This window comes from Canis aureus, chromosome 7 (assembly GCF_053574225.1).
Source record: "Canis aureus isolate CA01 chromosome 7, VMU_Caureus_v.1.0, whole genome shotgun sequence".
Taxonomy (NCBI): domain Eukaryota; kingdom Metazoa; phylum Chordata; class Mammalia; order Carnivora; family Canidae; genus Canis; species Canis aureus.
Window position 1 is genome coordinate 19,250,232 of NC_135617.1, and position 19,993 is coordinate 19,270,224.

General features: G+C 33.5%; 1 long non-coding RNA gene and 1 pseudogene across 1 annotated transcript in view; both read left to right on the plus strand.

Moving 5' to 3' along the window:
- LOC144316777 (uncharacterized) overlaps positions 1–15,774 on the plus strand; it is a 33,366-nt gene extending 17,592 nt beyond the window's left edge. The window contains exons 2-4 of the long non-coding RNA XR_013382628.1: positions 9,546–9,602; positions 12,572–12,653; positions 15,556–15,774. This is a non-coding gene — a long non-coding RNA (uncharacterized LOC144316777). The remainder of the gene's footprint in view (positions 1–9,545; positions 9,603–12,571; positions 12,654–15,555) is intronic.
- On the plus strand, positions 15,258–15,364 carry LOC144317895 (5S ribosomal RNA; annotated as a pseudogene).
- Positions 15,775–19,993: the final 4,219 nt, after the last annotated feature.

Here is a 19,993-nt window from a genome sequence, read left to right on the forward strand (position 1 = left end):
TTTCTTCATTCCAATAACTTCCAGTGTTGATGAATATGTAATATGTATCATGCACAGTTCTTGACATTTTGAGAACTACAAGGAATCAGATAGCTAAATCACTTCCTTTAAGGATTCTTAACATTTTATTTTAGGAAGTAAGACAACAAACTCAACATAACCAAAGACAAATAAATAAAAAACAGTTTCAGATAAGAGTAAAATACTTGAACAAAATAAGGAGTTAGAATCTACGATCCAAGGAGGTAAATCTGGAATTTACACGAGACATGAGTGGTAACTCAACATCATGATTATTTGACCCATTAAGATAGCAAATTATAAAGTGAAATGATGGAGGGGCCTATTGTCTAACAGGGATAAGAGAAATATTCAGAGCCATATTTCCTCTAATTTCCACTGGGTGATTTATTGCTTTTACTACATACAAAGTAAAAGGGAAAAGGAAAGCTAATACATTTGGTTATCTCAGGTTTCCCCGCCCCCTTTCTTTTCTTCTAGTACCGCTGACAATTTCCCACTATAAACAGACCCATATTAGAATCATTAGCATCCTATGCTAAAAAAACACATTATATTATCTAATATTGGAGAAAGCCACATTATATAAATAATACAAATAACCAAATAAAATAAAATAATAAAATATAATCTACAAAATAAACAAGATAAAAAAAGAGTAACTAGAAAATCTGTGCTCTTTTTCCAGAAAAAAAGTATGGTGAAAAATCATAACTTTAAATGATTCCAAGTTAATTCTTTCAAAATGCAATGTTTTGGTTGGAGACTGTCTTCAGATTACCTTTTCTTAATTCGAGCTCAAAGATAAGTAGCCTTTATATTTTTGGTGACCACATATGAAGAAAAATAACTAACAAATCATCAATGTATTGATAAATATACAAAAACTTGAAATTTATTTGTCATTAATGAAGAGAAATACAAAAATTTCTAAAACCAATAATTTTTGGACAGTTTCTAAAATGCTATTGGATTTGGAGAGAGAGAGAGAGAGAGAGAGGTAAGAGAGTGCAGTAGGGGGAGTGGCAAAGGGATAGGGTGATACATTCTCAAGCTGACTTCCTGCTGAATTCAGAGCCTATCCTGGGGCTTGATCTCAGAACACTGAGATTGTGACCTGAGCAGAAATCAAGAGTCTGATGCTTAACTGATTGAGCCACCCAGGTGCTCCAATTCAGTTTCTTTTAAAAGAAACTTGATATTACAATGAGATATATTTGGAATATATTAAGAAAACACGAAGTTTGTACCCCTATAGCTTTGTTTCATGACTGGGTTTCTTCCACTTTTCTATGAATGTTTCTAACTTTTACCTGAAGCATCATAATCTGTCATCATGGAAATAGTAACATATGCCAGCATCCCACTGCTTGTGTTCAATTTGCAAACAGTATGTGAAAGTTTGTCAAATTCATGTGTTTCCAGCATGCTACTTTGTCACCGTCTAACAGGTTAAAGTGCTACCACATCTACTGCTGCAGTTTTCCCAGCAGAAAACAGGTGTGTATTGATTACATCGTCAGCAGGGAAACAACAGTTTTGTCTCTCCTGTACCATGTCATTATAATGTAAAGTAGCAGGTAAATTATGGCAACAAGCTGATATGTAGTGAACTGTAGGTAAAGTTTCCAGGTGTTTGAGAAGTTCTCAATGTGAATGGGCATAGAGGCTTGATTTTCCTCATTTAATGATAGCATTTTGGTTATTGCCTCTTTTAGGAGTGTCTACATTTTTAAAAAATATATATATTATACAGAAAAGCAGTAAAATATATTAGCAGTGGTTGGGACATGGGCATGGGATTACAGCTAATCGTTTCCCCTTTATTCATTTTTATAATACTATTTCTTCACTAAACGTATTTGAGTTGTAATTATGAGAAGGATATTAACAGCAACATAGGCTTTTTAAACATGGACACTTAGGATGCATGCTAAAGCTAACAGGAATATGTCTGTAGAATAACATACTATCTCAAAATAATTTTCTATTATTTCCTTTCCTTATGATGTGTGATGGACTTTAAGTGTATTACATATCTTACCAATTGAAAATATTATTGTACTGTGTGGTTTATTAAACATAAAATGATTCCCTATTATCAGTTGTCAAGAAAATGATTTTCTGACGAAAGATTAATTTGTAAAAAATAAATTAGAAATCTACTACATTTAGAAACATTAGATATTGGAACAATTTAAATATTTTGTATAAAACAAAATAAATTAAAACACTTATTAACCTCCATATATCAAAATTGGGAGGAATAATTAAAAGTATAAGGTGCATTAAAATTGGACAGCAACAAGCAAAAGTATGAAACTGGACCACTTTCTTATACCGTGCACAAAAAAAATTCCAAAATGGATTCAAGACCTAAATGTGAGACATGAAATCATCAAAATCCTAGAGATCACAGGCAGGAACTTCTTTGACGTTGGCCATAGCAACTTCTTTCTATATATGTCTCTGGAGGCAAGGGAAACAAAAGCAAAAATAAACTACTGGGACCTCACCAAAATAAAACAATTCTGTACTGTCAAGCAAACAATCAACAAAACTGAAAGGCAACCAATGGAATGGGAGAAGATATCTACAAATGACATATCTGATAAAGGGTTAATATCCAAAATATATAAGTAACTTATAAAACTTGACACTCCTCGGGATCCCTGGGTGGCGCAGCGGTTTGGCGCCTGCCTTTGCCCCAGGGCGCGATCCTGGAGACCCGGGATCGAATCCCACATCGGGCTCCCGGTGCGTGGAGCCTGCTTCTCCCTCTGCCTGTGTCTCTGCCTCTCTCTCTCTCTCTGTGACTATCATAAATAAATTAAAAAAAAAAAAACTTGACACCCCTCAAAATGAATAATCCAATAAAAAATAAGCAGAAGACATAAATAGATATTTTTTCTTAAGAAGACATACAGATGACTAGCAGAGACACATGAAAAGATCCTCAACATCACTGATCATTAGGGAAATACAAATCAGAAATACAATGAAATATCACCTCACACCTCTCAGAATGGCTAAAATCAACAACATGGAAATAACAGATGTTGTAAGGATGTGGAAAAATGGGAACCCTCTTGCACTGTTGGTGGGAATGGCAACTGGTACAGTCACTCTGGAAAACAGTATGGAGGTTCCAAAATTTAAAGGTAGAACTATCCTATGATCCAGCAATTGCAAGACTAAGGTATTTAACTAAAGGATGCAAAAATACTAGTTCAAAGGGACACAAGCATCTGGATATTTACAGCAACATTATCTACAATAGCCAAATTATGGAAACAGCCCAGGATCCATCACCTGATGAATGGATGAAGAAAAAGGGGTATGTTTATGTGTGTGCGTTATGCTAATATTATGCTAATATGCTAACATTATGCTAAGTGAAATAAGTCAAAGAAAGACAAATACCATAAGATTTCACTCTAAGAATCTAAGAAACAAAACAAATGAGCAAAGGGGAAAAATAATAGAAAGAAGGAGGTATACCAAGAACACACTCTTAACTATAGAGAACAAACTGGTGGATACCAGCAGGAAGGTGGTGGTAAGGGATGGGTGAAATAGATGGTGGGGATTAAGAAGTGCACTTGTGATGAGCACTGGGTATTGTATGGAAGTACTGAATCACTATATTGTATGACTGAAACTGATATTATACTTATGTTAACTAGAATTTAAATAAAAACTTAAGAGATTTTTAAGAACATAGAAATTTATATCTCAAAGTCCTTAGTGTATGCAAATTTAAAAATAAGTCATTTTAGGTAGTTAGGGATCCAGGATGGAATCCACACTAAACAAAGATTACAATTGTGTTATAAATGCACAAAATAACCTCACTGATGTAGTTAAGAGAAAGGATATTCACCTACACAGTTTTGAAAATGTCTAAAACCATTAAATGAAAGGCAAAAAAGTTGGATGTGAGCATTGTACTTTAGTTGATAAAATTGTCTTTCATGGTGTACAGGTAAACAATTCTGAAAACCACTCTACATGTATACTGACTTCAACAATTAAGTAAATAGGTAATGGATGATGGGTGCCAGGTTTCTTACAGTTGGACTGAGAAATTATAGATATGCAAGAGAAAGAGGCTATAATTATCTATATGGTAATGGATTATCATTGGAGACATTAATATGAACTCATATTTAGCTTAGCAGAGACATAGATGGTTATATGCAGACATATTAATAATAGGTATATACACATGAGTACATATACACACAAGTATCTCCTTTCTCTATCAGCTGAGATGGCCCAGAATGAGCACCTCAGTAGGAATAAACATACCTGCATCCAGATCTTGGTTTTTACTACAAAACTCCTTAAGTGAACGGGGCCAAGTTTCCTTGGAAAAATGGCAGATTATAGGAGTGAGGCAGGAAATGCAATCTAGTAATTCTCCTACTCGGTATTTAGTCAATAAAAATAATGTAATAAAAAGATAATAATATAATAACAAATGGCCAAATAATAATCTGCACATAAATGTTTATAGCAGATTAACTTATAATTGCAAAAACTTGGAAATTAACTGTTCATCTTATAATTAGATGAACAACCTTTGTTACATCTACTCATATAATAGAATGCTATTTAGCAATAAAAGGAAATGAATGAATGATACATTCAAAAAGATAGATGACATATAGAAGCATTGTCTTACGTTAAATAATTACATACTGATTGAATTTACTTGTATGACTTTCTTGAAGTTGTAACAGGAAACAGATCAGTGACTGCTAGTGGTTAGAGATGGGGGTGGGGATTGATTACAAGGGCACATGAGTGAACTTTTGATAAAAAGGATACAACTCAGAACAGCTAAATGGAAGAAATTCATAGAGAAAATTATGAGACATGGGGTGCTCTCTCACTCTTTCTTTTAGGGTTTTTTAATGGAGGTTCCATTACATAGACAAAATTGATTAAATCAGTGACCATTAATGACCGAATTCAGTGTCTCTCCTCCTTGGAAGTCTGATGATGAGGCTGAAAGTTTCAACCCTGAAAATAACATGGTTGGTTCCTCTGGTGACCAGCTCCCATCCTGAAGTTATCTGGGGGCCCACCAAGAATCATCTCATTAGCATAAAATCAGGTTTTGTTGACAGGGGCTTTTATGGATAGCAAAAGATGCTCCTTTCACCTCTACCAGGAAATCACAAGGGTTTTAGGAGCTGTGTAATAGTTAATGAGACAAATAAAATATGTATTTATCAGATCACAATATTTTAATATTATACAAAATAAGCATTAGTATAATTATTAATATCTTAGACCTTGGATAAAATATTAATATTTTGGGAAAATGTTAGTGGGGATATTTGATTTTCTACTAGAGTATGATGTGAAATCTCTTTGAGCTTCAATTTCCAATCCAAGTTATTACATATATATATTTGTGTAACAATCAAGAAGTGATGCTTATATATACAGGCAGAAAGTACCTGGGTCACAGTGACTCCAACACATGGTATATATTGTTGCTGTCTCAGCTACTGCTACTATTACTGCTGCTAAGTCTGCCATGAAAATTTATATAGATCAGTATACTTGATTAAGCATCATAGTAGATATAAGGCTTAAAGGCTTTTGGAATACAAAAAGTGAACAAAAATTGATTGATACACAAAATATAAGCTGGCTTAAGGAATTGGGGAGATGCTGGTTAGGAATGGGTTACAGGAGTGGGCAAGACAAAAACCCTGGGGTAATTTCCAAAATAATCCTCCAGATGTACTTCCATATTATTTTATATTTACCTACATTATGACACTTATTATTCCTTTTTGGAAATATTTGCTTCTATGTTTAACCCCAAGCTTACCACTTAGTAGGTACTCAAGAAGTATGAGAAGAATAAGCACATTTTTTTAAAAAGCAAATAAAAATCCATGTGCAAGATTTTTTTCCTGGTATATGGCTGTTATAACACATTGTGGCTATACTCTTATGACAGTGTGAGTATTTTAAAAAAGCATATTTGATCTCCTAAAAATAATGCTATAAATCATATTTGATCTTCCTTAAAAATAACACTAAAAACTACAATAATACTACACATCACTAAAAATATGATCTAATAAATGATACTACAAACCAGAACTTCAGTGTAATCATTTATGGGTCAAAATACCCAACGTTCTTTTTTTTTTTCTAACTTTGTACAAGTTTTTATTTAAATGCCAGCGAGTGAAGATTTTTATTTTAATGAAGCCCTGATAGTTATTTTGCTTTTGTTTCCCTTGCCTCCAGAGACATGTAGAAAGAAGTTGCTATGGCCAATGTCAAAGAGATTACTGCCTGTGTTCTCCTCTAGGATTTTTATGGTTTCGTGTCTCATATTTAAGTCTTCAATCCATTTTGAATTTATTTTTGTATATGGTGTAAGAAAGTGGTTCAGATTCATTCTTTTGCATATGTTGTTGTCCAGTTTTCCCAACATCATTTGTTGAAGAGACTGTCTTTTCCCCAATGGATATCTTTTCTGCTTTGTTGAAGATTAATTGACCATGTAGTTGTGGGATAATTTCTGTATTTTCTGTTCTGTTCTATTGATTTATGTGTCTATTTTTGTACTTGTACCAATGCTGTTTTGACAATTACAGCTTTCTTATATAACTTAAAATCCAGAATTGTGATGCCTTCAGCTTTCTTTTATTTTTCGGGATTGCTTTGGCTACTTGGAATCTTTTTGTGGTTCCATACAAATTTTAAGACTGTTTTAGTTCTGTGAAAAATGCTAGTGGTATTTTGATAGGGATTGCCTTAAGTGTGTAGATTGCTTTGGGTAATATAGACAATCTAATAATATTTGTTCTTCTAACCCATGAGCATGGAATATATTTATATTTCTTTGTGTCATCTGTAATTTCTTTCACAAGTGTTTTATAGTTTAAAGGAAAAAAGAGTAAAGATGTTTCACCTCTTTAGTTAGGTTTTATTCCTAGGTATCTTAGAGTTTTTTGTGCAATTGTAAATGGGGATTTATTACTTAATTTCTCTTTCTGCTGCTTCATTATTGGTGTATCATAATGCAACAAATTTCTGTGCATTGATTTTGTGTCCTGTGACTTTACTGAATCTGCCTATTAGTTCTAGCAATTTTTTGGTAGAGTCTTTAGGTTTTCTATATAGAGCATCATATCACCCACAAATAGTGAAAGTTTGACTTCTTCCTTATTGATTTGGATGTCTTTTATTTATTTTTGTTGTCTGACTGATGTGGCTAGGACTTCCAGTACTATGTTAAATAACAGTGGTGAGAGTGGACATCCCTGTTTTGTTCCTGATTATAGAGGAAAAGCTCTCAGTTCTTCTCCATTGAGGATGATATTAGCTGTGGAATTTTCATATATGGCCTTTATAATGTTGAGGTATGTTCCCTGTAAACCTAGTTTGTTGAGGGCTTTTATTATTAATGGATGTTGTATTTTGTTGAAAAATTTTTCCACATCTATTGAAATGATCATATGGTTCTTATTCTTTTTTTTATTAATGTTGTGATCATGTTGATTGATTTGCAAATATTGAACCACATTTGCGACCCAGGAATAAACTCCACTTGATGATGGTGAATGGTCTTTTTAAATGCATTGTTGAATTTAGTTTGCTCGTATTTTATTGAGAAGTTTTGCATCCATGTTCACCAGGGATATTGGCCTGTAGTTCTCTTTTAAATTGGAGTCCTTATCTGATTTTGGCATCAGTGTAATGCTGACATCATAGAATGAATTCTATGGATTTTGACAAGGTTTCATATATTTATCATTATAGTATCTTAAAAAGCTTGATTTAGCCTAAAATATCCTCCATGAATCAACTATTCAACTTTTCCAGCCCTCCCTGAATCCATGTCAAACACTGATATGTTCAATCTCTATTAGTTTGCCATTCCAGAAAAATGAAATGCAACTTTCCAACTGGCCTTTTAAATCTTTCAATAAGCACTTAGAATTTATACATACCTTTGCATGATTTTATAGCATATTCCTATTTATTGCTGAATGGTATTTATTATACAAATGTACTATATTTTGCCATTCACCTAGACATCTTGATTGCTTTCAGGTTTTGGTACCTATGGATAAAACTGTTACATATATCTCTGTGCAGGTTTCAGTGCTGACATAAATGTCCAAATCAATTGGGTAAACAGCTTCCTAAGATTATGATAGGCATTGCTTTGAATCTATAGGTTAAGTTGGGAAGAATTAACATCTTAAACATATTGAGTCTTCTAACTCATAATCACAGAATATTTCTGCATTTATTTACATCTTGTTTTATTGCTTTCAACAGTGCTTTTTAATTATCTGTACACAGATCCAGGGCATATTTGCATATTTTGTTATATTTATACCAAATAATTTCTGTGTGTATGTGTGTGTATGTGTGTGTGTCGGGGTGGGGGAGTTTACAATCATAAAGGGCATTGTTTTAAATTTCAAATTCCAATTATTTGTTGTAGAAATATAGGAAAATAACTGACTTTTACATATTAATCTTGTATCCTGATAATTGGCACTATATTTTTCTATTAGTTCTAGTACTTATTATATAGATTCCTTCATATTTTTATGTAGATAGTTATGAAGACTTCCCTTGAATTGGTCCATTCGCCTATGTTATCAAATTTGTGGACATATATTTGTTTGTAGACTTCATTATTATCCTTTAAATGTTCATTTCAACAGTGATGATGAAAAATTATCTTTCATTTATAATATTGGCAATTTATGTTTTCTTTTTATAAATTTTGTTTAGCCTGTCTAAAGGTTTATCAATTTTATTGCTCTTTAAAAAAAATCTTTTGGTTTAATTGATTTTAAAAAAAACATGTTGGACTATTTCTTTTAAAGATTTTATTTATTCATGAAAGACAGAGAGAGAGAGGGAGAGACATAGACAGAGGGAGAACAGGCTCCTTGCAGGAAGCCTGATGTGGGACTCGATTCTTGGACCAGGATCACACCCTGAGCCAAAGGCAGACGCTCAACTGCTGAGCCATCCAGGGATCCTATGGATTATTTTAAATTTTATTGATTTCTATCTTCATTTTACATCTTTTCTTTTCCTTGTATTAGGTAAAAAATACTCTTCTAGTTTACAAGCATGAAAGTTTGGTGTGGAGGAGCGTGAGTGCTCTATAGTCTTAAGATAATGTATTAGTCTTTTAGTAGGTCTGTGTTTCTGGACTGTGATCTTTTCCACTGTTTCTCCAGTAGTAAAGCTTTACCTCTGCCCTTTCATATCTTCCCTGGTTGCAGCACCCAGAATCTGTTTCCTAAAATCCCTCACCCATTTTAATTATGCTTGCTCTCCTTCCCTAAGGTGAGGAAGAAATGCTAGAGAGGACTAAAATGGGAAAAATGATCTTCCCCTGACTATGACAAGCCTCAAACAAAAGTGCTCTTCCTTGGAAAGTAGGACTTTTCTCATGGAGATGTCTCTAGAAATGTAACTGGAAAATAATTAGTTTTCTCTTTACCCTGTTACAGCCATGAAGACATCTTTCTCAGATCTTCATTTTGAGAAATACAATGGTGTTCTTAAAGGTAAAGACCACAAAATGTGCAGCTTCTATAAAAACGTGACCCCAGGTGTTCCTCATTGTCATCCTTTTCCACAATGAATGTCCAACTATTCAACAAAATTTTGATTTAAGTGTTCTTATCAGTTTATGGCTACAAGAGTTTCTGCTCCTGGAAAGCACACTCTGCTCTTAGCTATGACTCTAAGGATGTGTTCATCTTTACACATTTCTAGGGGTGGGTTCCCTGCAACATTAATTGTCTTAAGCATCCAAGAAAATTTATTCATTTTCAGTTTGTCCAGATTGTTTATTTTTAAAGATTTTATAAGATTTTATTTTTATTTATTTATGACAGACACAGAGACAGAGAGGCAGAGACACAAGCAGAGGGATGATCAGGCTCCATGCAGGGTGCCTGATGTGGGACTCGATCCCAGCACCCCGGGATCACAACCTGAGATGAAGTCAGATGCTCAACCACTGAGCCACTCAGGTGTCCCTTCCTTTTTTTAAATAACTATTTTATCTCTTTATTTATTAGAGACAGAAAAAGAGAATCCAAAGCAGACACCAACTGAATGTAGAGCTTGATGCAAGGGCTTGATATCACAATCACAAGATCATGACCTGAGCCAATACTAGGAGTCAGACACCTAACCGACTGAGCCACTCAGGCGTCTCTGAATTTTTCCATTTATAAGAATGGGAGTGATCATTTCCAAGATCCTTACAAGTCAGAACTGAAACTGAAAATCCTATCCCATTGCCTTCCTCACCTTCCCCACCATTTAGTATGTCTCACTTCGAGTAGTGAGTTTTCTCAGCGTGCACAAGATTTTTATTACATATATTTTCAAATACTTTCTTAGATATTATAGCACTATTCTCTAACTGCTTTTTTCAGAGCTTTTTTTAAAAATTTATTTATTTATGATAGTCACAGAGAGAGAGAGAGAGGCAGAGACACAGGCAGAGGGAGAAGCAGGCTCCATGCACCGGGAGCCCGACGTGGGATTCGATCCCGGGTCTCCAGGATCGCGCCCTGGGCCAAAGGCAGGCGCCAAACCGCTGCGCCACCCAGGGATCCCTTTTCAGAGCTTTTAAAAAATAAAATTCAAGGTTTGTTTTTGTTTTGTTTTGGTGTCATATCCAAGGACACTTTATCAAATTCCTAGATATGAATATTTTCTTCTATGATTCTTTTGAAAGGCCTTATCATTTTACTCTTTAAATTTCTGACCCATCTAAAGTTCATTTTCACATGGTGTTAAGAATGGAACAAGGTTCATTTCTGCATATTATTAACTTTTCGGATACACTTTGTCTCCTTCTATAGATCCAAATTTCTTTCTATCACTCCCTTTCTTCTTGAAGAATTTTATTCAGCAATTCCTTTAGTGTGCTTCTAAGCTCTTTCAATTTTCACACATCTGAAAAATTATTTGTCCTTTCTCTGACATATATTTTCACTTGATATGGGATTCTGAGAAGCATTTTTTTTTTTCCTTTTAGTATACTAAAAGACACTGTTTTATTCCTCAGTGTTTTCAATGGGGGATCTACTGTTGGTATGATTTTTTTTTTCTATGTGTGTAATGTCTTTTTTTCCTGTCTGCTTTTTAGATTTTTCATTTAGCACTAGTTTTGAATGATTTGATTACAATGTGTTTTGGTGTCATTTTCTTGAGAATTTTTTAACTTAAATTTCACTGAAAATCTTGGATCTGTGGATTTAGAGTACCTTCATAGTTGGAAATTTTTCAGTCATTATTTCTTTACATATTTTTGTAAAGATATGTAAAAAGATATGGCCTTCCTCCTTTGACAATTTCAGTTACATATATATTAAGACTCATGATATTGTCCCATAGTTCATTGTTTCTCTTTTCATTATTTTTGTTGTTATTTTAATAGCTTCTGTTTTAAAGAAAATTGAGACATTTTGAAAAGTGTCACCTACTATGTTTCATGTTTTCTAATCATTTCTTCCTGCAATTTTTAACTAATGTATATTTTATCCCAAATACTGTAATTATCTCTAGATATTATATTTGGGTATTTTCCTATTTCTTTGTTTCCACAGAAAGCTTTGAACAGGTGGAATATTGTTCTAATGTCCATTTTTCTAACTTCTGTGTCAGTCCTGGGTAGTTTTGATTAACTTATTTTTTTTCCCCAATCATGGATATTCTTTATCCACTTCTTTGCATGCCTGGTAATTTTTATTGGTTATCATACATTGTGTATTCTATAGTTTTACATACTATTTCTGTATTCTCTAATGCAGTTAATTTACTCAGAAGTACTTTAATTCTTTCATATCTTGCTTTTCAGGTTTATTAGGATTGAAGTAGTATTGAGCTTAAACATTCCCTACCATTAACTTTAAGATCTTTTGTGTACTTCACTCATTACTCCATGGATTATGAGATTTTCCACCATTTGCCTGATGTGGAACAGGCCCTATTTGCAACTATTTGCAAGTTCAGGCTCTACTGTCTCTGATTTTTCAAATGGTTATTTCTGTAGCCTTCAGTAATTTCGTAACATACACTCACTGATTGGTATCTTATGATCATGCAAGTAGGTCCCTTTGTAGATCTCTGGGGTTCTTTCTCACAAAGTTATGTCTTACTTTGTCTGTGCATTCACTCATCTGTTTGCCTCTTTGAGTTCTCTGAACTACCTGAAATATGAGTTATTGTCTTTCATTATTTTTGGAAAATTCTCAGCCATTTCTTCAAATATTTCTCCTAAAACATTCTTTTCTTTTTTTAAAAGATTTTATTTTTTATTTATTCATGAGAGACACAGAGTGAGAGAGAGAGAGGCAGAGACACAAGCAGAGGGAGAAGCAGGCCCCATGCAGGGAGCCCGATGTGGGACTTGATCCCGGGTCTCCAGGATCACACCCCGGGCTGCAGGCGGCACTAAACTGCTGTGCCACGGGGCCTACCCCTCCTGAAACATTCTATTCACTTCTCTTTCTAGGTTCCAATTACATACTGGCATACTTCAGAGATATTGTGCATTTGGATCCAGGCCATCACAATATGGCATTTATCATACTAAAGTGAGTAAAATGAGTTTTTGGGTTCTCAATGCATATAAAAGTTATATTTAACTATACTGTTGTCTATTAAGTATACAATAATATATCTAAAATATCAATGTACATACATTATTTAAGATGCTTCATTGCTAAAATACACCAATCATTGTCTGAGCTTTCAGCAAGTCATAATCTTTTACCTAGTGGAGGATTTCGCTTTGATGTCAATGGCCATTGACTGATTAGGGTGATGACTGCTGAAGGATGTTGTGGCTGCAGCAATTTCTTAAAATAAGACAACAATGAAGTTTGCCACATTGGTTGACTCTTCCTTTCACAAATGATTTCTGTAGCATGTGATGCTGTTCGATAGCATTTTATCCACAATAGAACTTCTTTCAAAATTGGAATCAATCCTGTAAAACCCTAAAATTGATTTATCAGTGAAGCTTATGTAATATGCAATACACTTCAACAATCTTCACAGCATCTTCACCAGGAGTAGGTTCCATCTCAAGAAACTGCTTTCTTTGAAAAAAAAAAAAAAAAGAAAGAAGAAAGAAGAAAGAAAGAAAGAAAGAAAGAAAGAGAGAAAGAAAGAAAGAAAGAAAAGAAAGAAACCATTTCTTTGCTCATCTATAAGAAGCAACTTAAATATTCACATTTGATCATGATATTGCAGTAATTCAGTTACATCTCTAAGCTCCACTTCTATTTTTAGTTCTCCTGCTATTTCCACTCCATCTGTAGTTAATTCCTCCACTGAGGACTTCAACCAATGAAAGTCATTCATCAGGGTTGGAATCAACTTCTTCAAATCTACTGTTAATGAGTTGACCTCTCCCCATGAATCACAAATGCATTTAATGGTATCTAGAATGGTAAATCCTTTCCATATGGCTTTCAGTTTACCTTGGCCAGATAAATCAGAGGAATCACTATAAATGGCAGATGGGCCTTAGAAAATGCATTTCTTAAATAATAAGACTTGAAAATCAAAATTACTCCTTGATCCATGGGCTGCTGAATAAATATATGTTACCAGGCATGAAAACAACATTATCTCCTTCAGAGCTCTTGGGTGACTAAATGCATTGTCAATAAGCAGTAATATTTTAAAATGAATCTTTTATTTCAGCAGTAGGTCTCAATAGTGGGCTTAAAGTATTCAGTAAACCATGCTATCAACAGATGTGCTGTTATCCAGGTTTTGTTGTTCCATATAGAGCACAGACAGAGTAGATACAGCATAATTCTTAAGGGCTCTAGGATTTTCAGAATAGTAAACAAATATTGGCTTCAACTTAAAGTCACTAGCTGCATTAACTAAGAGTATCAGCTAATCTTTTGAAGCTTTGAAAACAGACACTGACTTCTCCTCTCCAGCTATCAAAGTCCTAGATGGTATCTTCTTCCAGTAGAAGGCTGTTTTGTCTCTTTTGAAAGTCTGTTGTTTAGTATAACTACTCTATTTAATTATCTGAGCTAGATTTTCTGGATAACTTGCTACAGCTTCTACATCAGCACTTGCTGTCTTACCTTGCATTTTTAACGTGGTTTCTTAAACTTCATGAACCAACTTTTGCTATCTTCAAAAATTTCTTATGCAATTTCTTTTCTTTTTTTTATTTATTTTTTATTGGTGTTCAATTTACCAACATACAGAATAACCCCCAGTGCCCGTCACCCATTCACTCCCACCCCCCGCCCTCCTCCCCTTCTACCACCCCTAGTTCGTTTCCCAGAGTTAGCAGTCTTTACGTTCTGTCTCCCTTTCTGATATTTCCCACACATTTCTTCTCCCTTCCCTTATATTCCCTTTCACTATTATTTATATTCCCCACATGAATGAGAACATATAATGTTTGTCCTTCTCCGACTGACTTACTTCACTCGGCATAATACCCTCCAGTTCCATCCACGTTGAAGCAAATGGTGGGTATTTCTTCACCTCTCTCAGCCTTCATAGAATTTAAGAGTTGGAGCCTTGCTTTGTAATAAGCTTTGATTTAAGGAAATATTGTGACTGATCTGATTTATATATAGACCACTAAAACTTTCTCCATATTAGCAATAAGACTTTGCTTTCTTATCATTTGTATATTCAGTCAGTGTAATAGCACTTTTAGTGTCCTTTCAAGAACGTTCCCTTTGCATTCACAACTGTTTGGTGCAAGAGATTTAGTTAATTTTTGGCCTATCTTGGCTTTTAATATGCCTTCCTTATTAAGCTTAATCATTTCTAAATTTGATTCAAAGACAGATGTGCAACTCTTCTTTTTTACTTGAAGCTTAGAGGCTATGTAGGGTTATTAATTGGCCTAATTTCAATATTCTTGTGTCTCAAAGAATAGGGGAGCCTGAGGAGAGAGAGTAGGGAGCAGCCACTTGGTGGAGCAGTTGGAATACACACATTTATCAATTAAATTTGTCTGTCTTAAATGGACGCAATTCATAACATAACAAAACAATAATGATAGCAACATCAAAGATCACTGATCACAGATCACCACATCAAATATATTATGATATAAACTGAAGAAGTTTTTGCAATATTGCAAAAATCACCAAAATGCAACGCAGAGACACAAACTGGACAAATGTTATTGAAAAATGGTGCTGATTGTCTACGGCCATACCACCCTGAATGCGCCCGATCTCGTCTGATCTCGGAAGCTAAGCAGGGTCGGGCCTGGTTAGTACTTGGATGGGAAAAATGGTGCTGATAGACTTGCTCAATGCAGGGTTGCCATAAATTTTCCGTTCGTGAAAAATAAAAATATCTGCAAAGCGCAATAAAGCAAAACACAATAAAACAATATATGTCAGTATATATTAGACTGTTTAATATTGTTCCATGCCTTCTGCACGATTATAGTTATGAAGATAATTATAGATGATTTTTACTTTTTTTCCTTTGTAGGTCTCATTTTGAATAATAATCTTGGAACTATCTTCAAATTCACTGATTCATTCTTCAGCTACATACTTACTGTTGTAACCTGTCAAAGGAATTCCTTACACACATCTTGTAATCATGTTTGTTTTTTGTTGTTGTTTTGTTTTGCTTAATTCTCTTAACATTTGTGTCATTCATATTATATATTTTAAAAAGTATGATCTATTCAGTGTTTCTGGTACAAATGACATGAAAAACTGTAATTTTTTCAAATGTACAGAAACTCCTTATTCTAATATTACCCTGTTAAATAAAATTTCTGCAACACTGAAATGTGTAGTTTGGTGGCCACTTGCCACTTGTACCTTGATAACATGTAAATGGAACCAGCACAAATGAGGAACTGAATTTTAAATTTTACTTAGTTTCATGTTATTATTTTTTAAAGATATATTTATTCATTTTAGAATGAGAGATAGAGTGAGGGGAGAGGCAGAGGAAGAGGGAGAGGGAGAGAGAATCTCAAGCAGACTCAATGCTGAGTGTGGAGGGCACTCTCATGACCCTGTGATCATGATCTGAGCCAAACCCAGAAGTCAGATGCTCAACCAACTGTGCCACCCAGATGCCCTAAATTGTACTTAGTTTTAATTAAATTTAAGTAGTCACACCAATCTGGTGGCTACCATATTAACACAACTATAGAATTTATTAACTCTAAACATAGTCTTACTATTTTCAGTTAAAGAAATAGAATTAAGCACAAATTGTTCCACTATACAGTGGTATATCTACAAATAAAATACTGTAAATCTGTTAAGGATTAGGTGAAGGGTCAATTCAGATATATTCACAGCCAAAATTTTATCAAGCATGGCCAAAAATCTTTCTTATGCCATTCTATATGCATTATATATATTATGCTTCTCTCTCTCTATATATATATATATCCATGACTCCATGACTGCTGACAGTATTTTTTCTTAATCAAAAGGATAGATTGTATGGAGTTCAAACAATAAAAGACTTTAGTTTTCTACATTATCCCTGGAATTAGGGATCCCCAGAATACCTGGGGGATTATGGATCTTATTCTTCTCCATAATAAAGTATGTATAAATTTTAAAAAGTATGATTACTTGAAATAAAAGGATAAACATTTTATCACTGTGTTCAGTTTTGACATATTTGAAATGACGTGATGATGTAATACAGTGAGATCAAAACTGAGGATTAGAATAGTCATTTTGGCTTATTGTATACCTGTCTTAAGCATCAATTCTTCGAGCTTCATTTTCCTTTTGTGTAAATTGGAGACATAGTTGGTGAGAATGCAGAGGAGCTATATGTTTTCAAGAATTATTACATTTCTTGCTTTTCTCAGAACAATCCCCAGGATTATGACATTACAACTCAATATAAACACTAATATCATCGAATGTTTACTTTTATTTGTATATATTATGTGCATAGGACAAAATAGTATGCATTTTAATTACAAAAACTCACATCTACATGACATTACAGTTCCCAGTACATAGTCAAATCTCATTTAGACGCTTTCCTTTTTAATCATTTATCCTCAGAAAATGTAGGATATGTGATAGTGAGGTATAATTCAGATGTCCATGAACTGAATTTATCAGTTTGCAGGTTGGTCCCATTCACCCCCTACTGTTTTCCTGCATTATTTCAACTAGATGAGGTAGTGTACACACTACTGGTAATTTAGCGAGCTTATAATAGATGCATACCATTTTAACATTACAGCAGGGAGTCCTTGTCTTGCCTTTTCGGTTCACAGCATTGTTACTCAATGTAACACCAATTAACACTTAAGTGATAGAGTTTTAGTTTCTAGGTAAAAACTAGGAATCTTTCTTTTGTGCCTCTGTATTGGAGCCTGTGTAGTTATGATATTTAATCAGCTGAAAGCCCAGGGCATGCACTTGTACTTATGTTATTATTTATAATTGAGTGCAGCACTGCCGCTGTGGCATACCTTACTGGCATCATTTATATAAGGTTTAATGGTTTCTGGTACTGCTCCTAGCTCCTTACTCACCAGGCTATTCTGCTAAAATGTGGCAGAGTACTTTAAAAGGCTTATTTGTGACTGAAGTCAATGGGGGGCAGGTAAAGGGGTATAAACAGTGAAAGCTACAATGGAATAATTAATTTTCAAAAATAAACATGATTCTTCTCCAATATTAGCCAATTTTCAAATTCACAAACATGATATAAACAACTCAGAAGAAAATAAATAGTAAGGCTCAGAAGAGACTAAATAGCAATAAATAAAGTATCCATTTTGAAATTTAGAGAGACTTTAGCATCTGGTCTAATTACACACACACACACACACACACACTACAAATAAAGAAGTAAGATTTCATAATCATATTCTAGAGACCTAGTTTTCTGAGCACTAATGCGAGAAAGCTTGGCTATCTTCACAACAGGACCACTGGACTACTGCTAGCATGGAAATTGACATCACTTTTATTATAATGTACGTTTTATACAATGACACTAGTATTGTAATACAATAGCATCTGAAATAAGCCTGCACACTTTCTCTTATTAAATGTACATTAAATCCTTAGGGTACCATATATTTATGGGAACACAGAGAAAGAAAGTTTATTAGACAAAAATATAGGTTACTGTTTAGTTAAATTCACAATTATAATAACTTTATGTGCTTTTTGACTTCTTTAAATAATCTTTCCTATGACTTTCCTTTGAGTCCTAATTTTGTTATCCAAATGTGGATGTGATTATGACTTTAACAACACAAAATTTGTGGAATAGCTACTATATGCTAAACTGTAGCCACTATTTTGGGGATGCAACTTTGAACAAGATAAATTCAAATTTGTCCAAGCACATTCCACAGTTATAAGCTTCTGACTTCATGTAGTTTACATTCTATTATAAATATCCTTGTGAGGCATGCTATCATTCTACCTCGCAACAAAGAATCATTAAACTAAACCAGGGCGATTGGCATATATTTTATTTTATTTTATTTTATTTATTTTATTTTATTTTTTTTGGCATATATTTTATACATAAATGTCCTTGATCCTGAAAAGCTATGGCCAAATGACAACCTAACCTCTGTCCTTTTTGCTCACTAAATTCTTCCCAAGTTTTTAGACTGATAGCTATTGTAAGAGACCATGGGTTTTGCTACTGCAATACTTTTTCAATGAAGGAATCTACTTTACGGGCAGCCGCTGCTCACACATTGGAACAGTAATTTGGAAATAATAAATGTTTGTTCCCTTTATTTTTAAATATCACATAAACCACAACAGCAACAATCTCAATAGTATAGTTGTGAAGATTAAGCAAATTTGCATATGGAAGATACTTTTAAATATTAAGTTTGTTTCCTATATTATTACTTCTACCGGCCAGAGAATACTTTATGTGGTGGCTTACATTTCTTTATCATACCTATGATCTAGAAATTAATGGCATAGGAAAGGAGAAAAAAGGTATATTAGAAAAATCACTGGATGATGATTTAAAAGATATGAGATTAAAATTCAGATATGCTACAATTAGCAAACTTTGTTTCCATAATTCTCAAGGGTCGAGAGTAGATGAGCTAATAATTGAAGGATTATTTTATAATTTTAGAAAGAATTAATTGCAAAGTCGTTTAGTCTTCTTAGAGTACTAAGAATTATGTGATACAAATATTAGCTTTTCATTTATTTAAGTGATTAAACATATTTCCCTGTGAATTAATATGATATTAAATCTAATCTAAGATGTTTATAATTATATGCAATGTGTCTCATCCCCATCTTCATCATGAATGATGAATTAAGAAAAAGCTAACTTTGTTTTAACTAACTTGGAATTTTAGGATGGGAGTAAAAGATAAACTCTGTTAGAAATGATGAACTAAATAATCATGATAACTAACTGATGAAATCTGTTATTTATCATTAAACATGAGATAGACCAATTCTTACTATCATTGTCTTTAAATAGGAAACCAATTATAGAGCATCAATTTTAAAACAGAAAAGAAAAAGAGGTTGCTTCTGCACATATTTTATTGGGTAAACAGTAAACTTAACTTCAATGGGGCAGAGAAATGCTACCTTATCTCAGGAAGCAGAAAACTGGAAATGCTTAATATAGCATTAATAACGGCCATTTTATAATATCAAAAAATGTGTTCACTGGATTTTTAACACTTAACACTGAGTTTATTTTTATAATAATTTCCTAATGTAAATAATAATTATTAACATCATTCCTATAAATATCTATAGAATTTTTTAGCTTTGGTTTACTTTACTATTATTAAAACTCTTCAGAATATTTTATTTTATTTAATATAATAATATTTTGCCTTTTATGTTATCTGCATTTTGGTAATTTGTATATTGTTTAACAAATTATTTAAACAAATAATCATCTTAAGTATATTCCATAG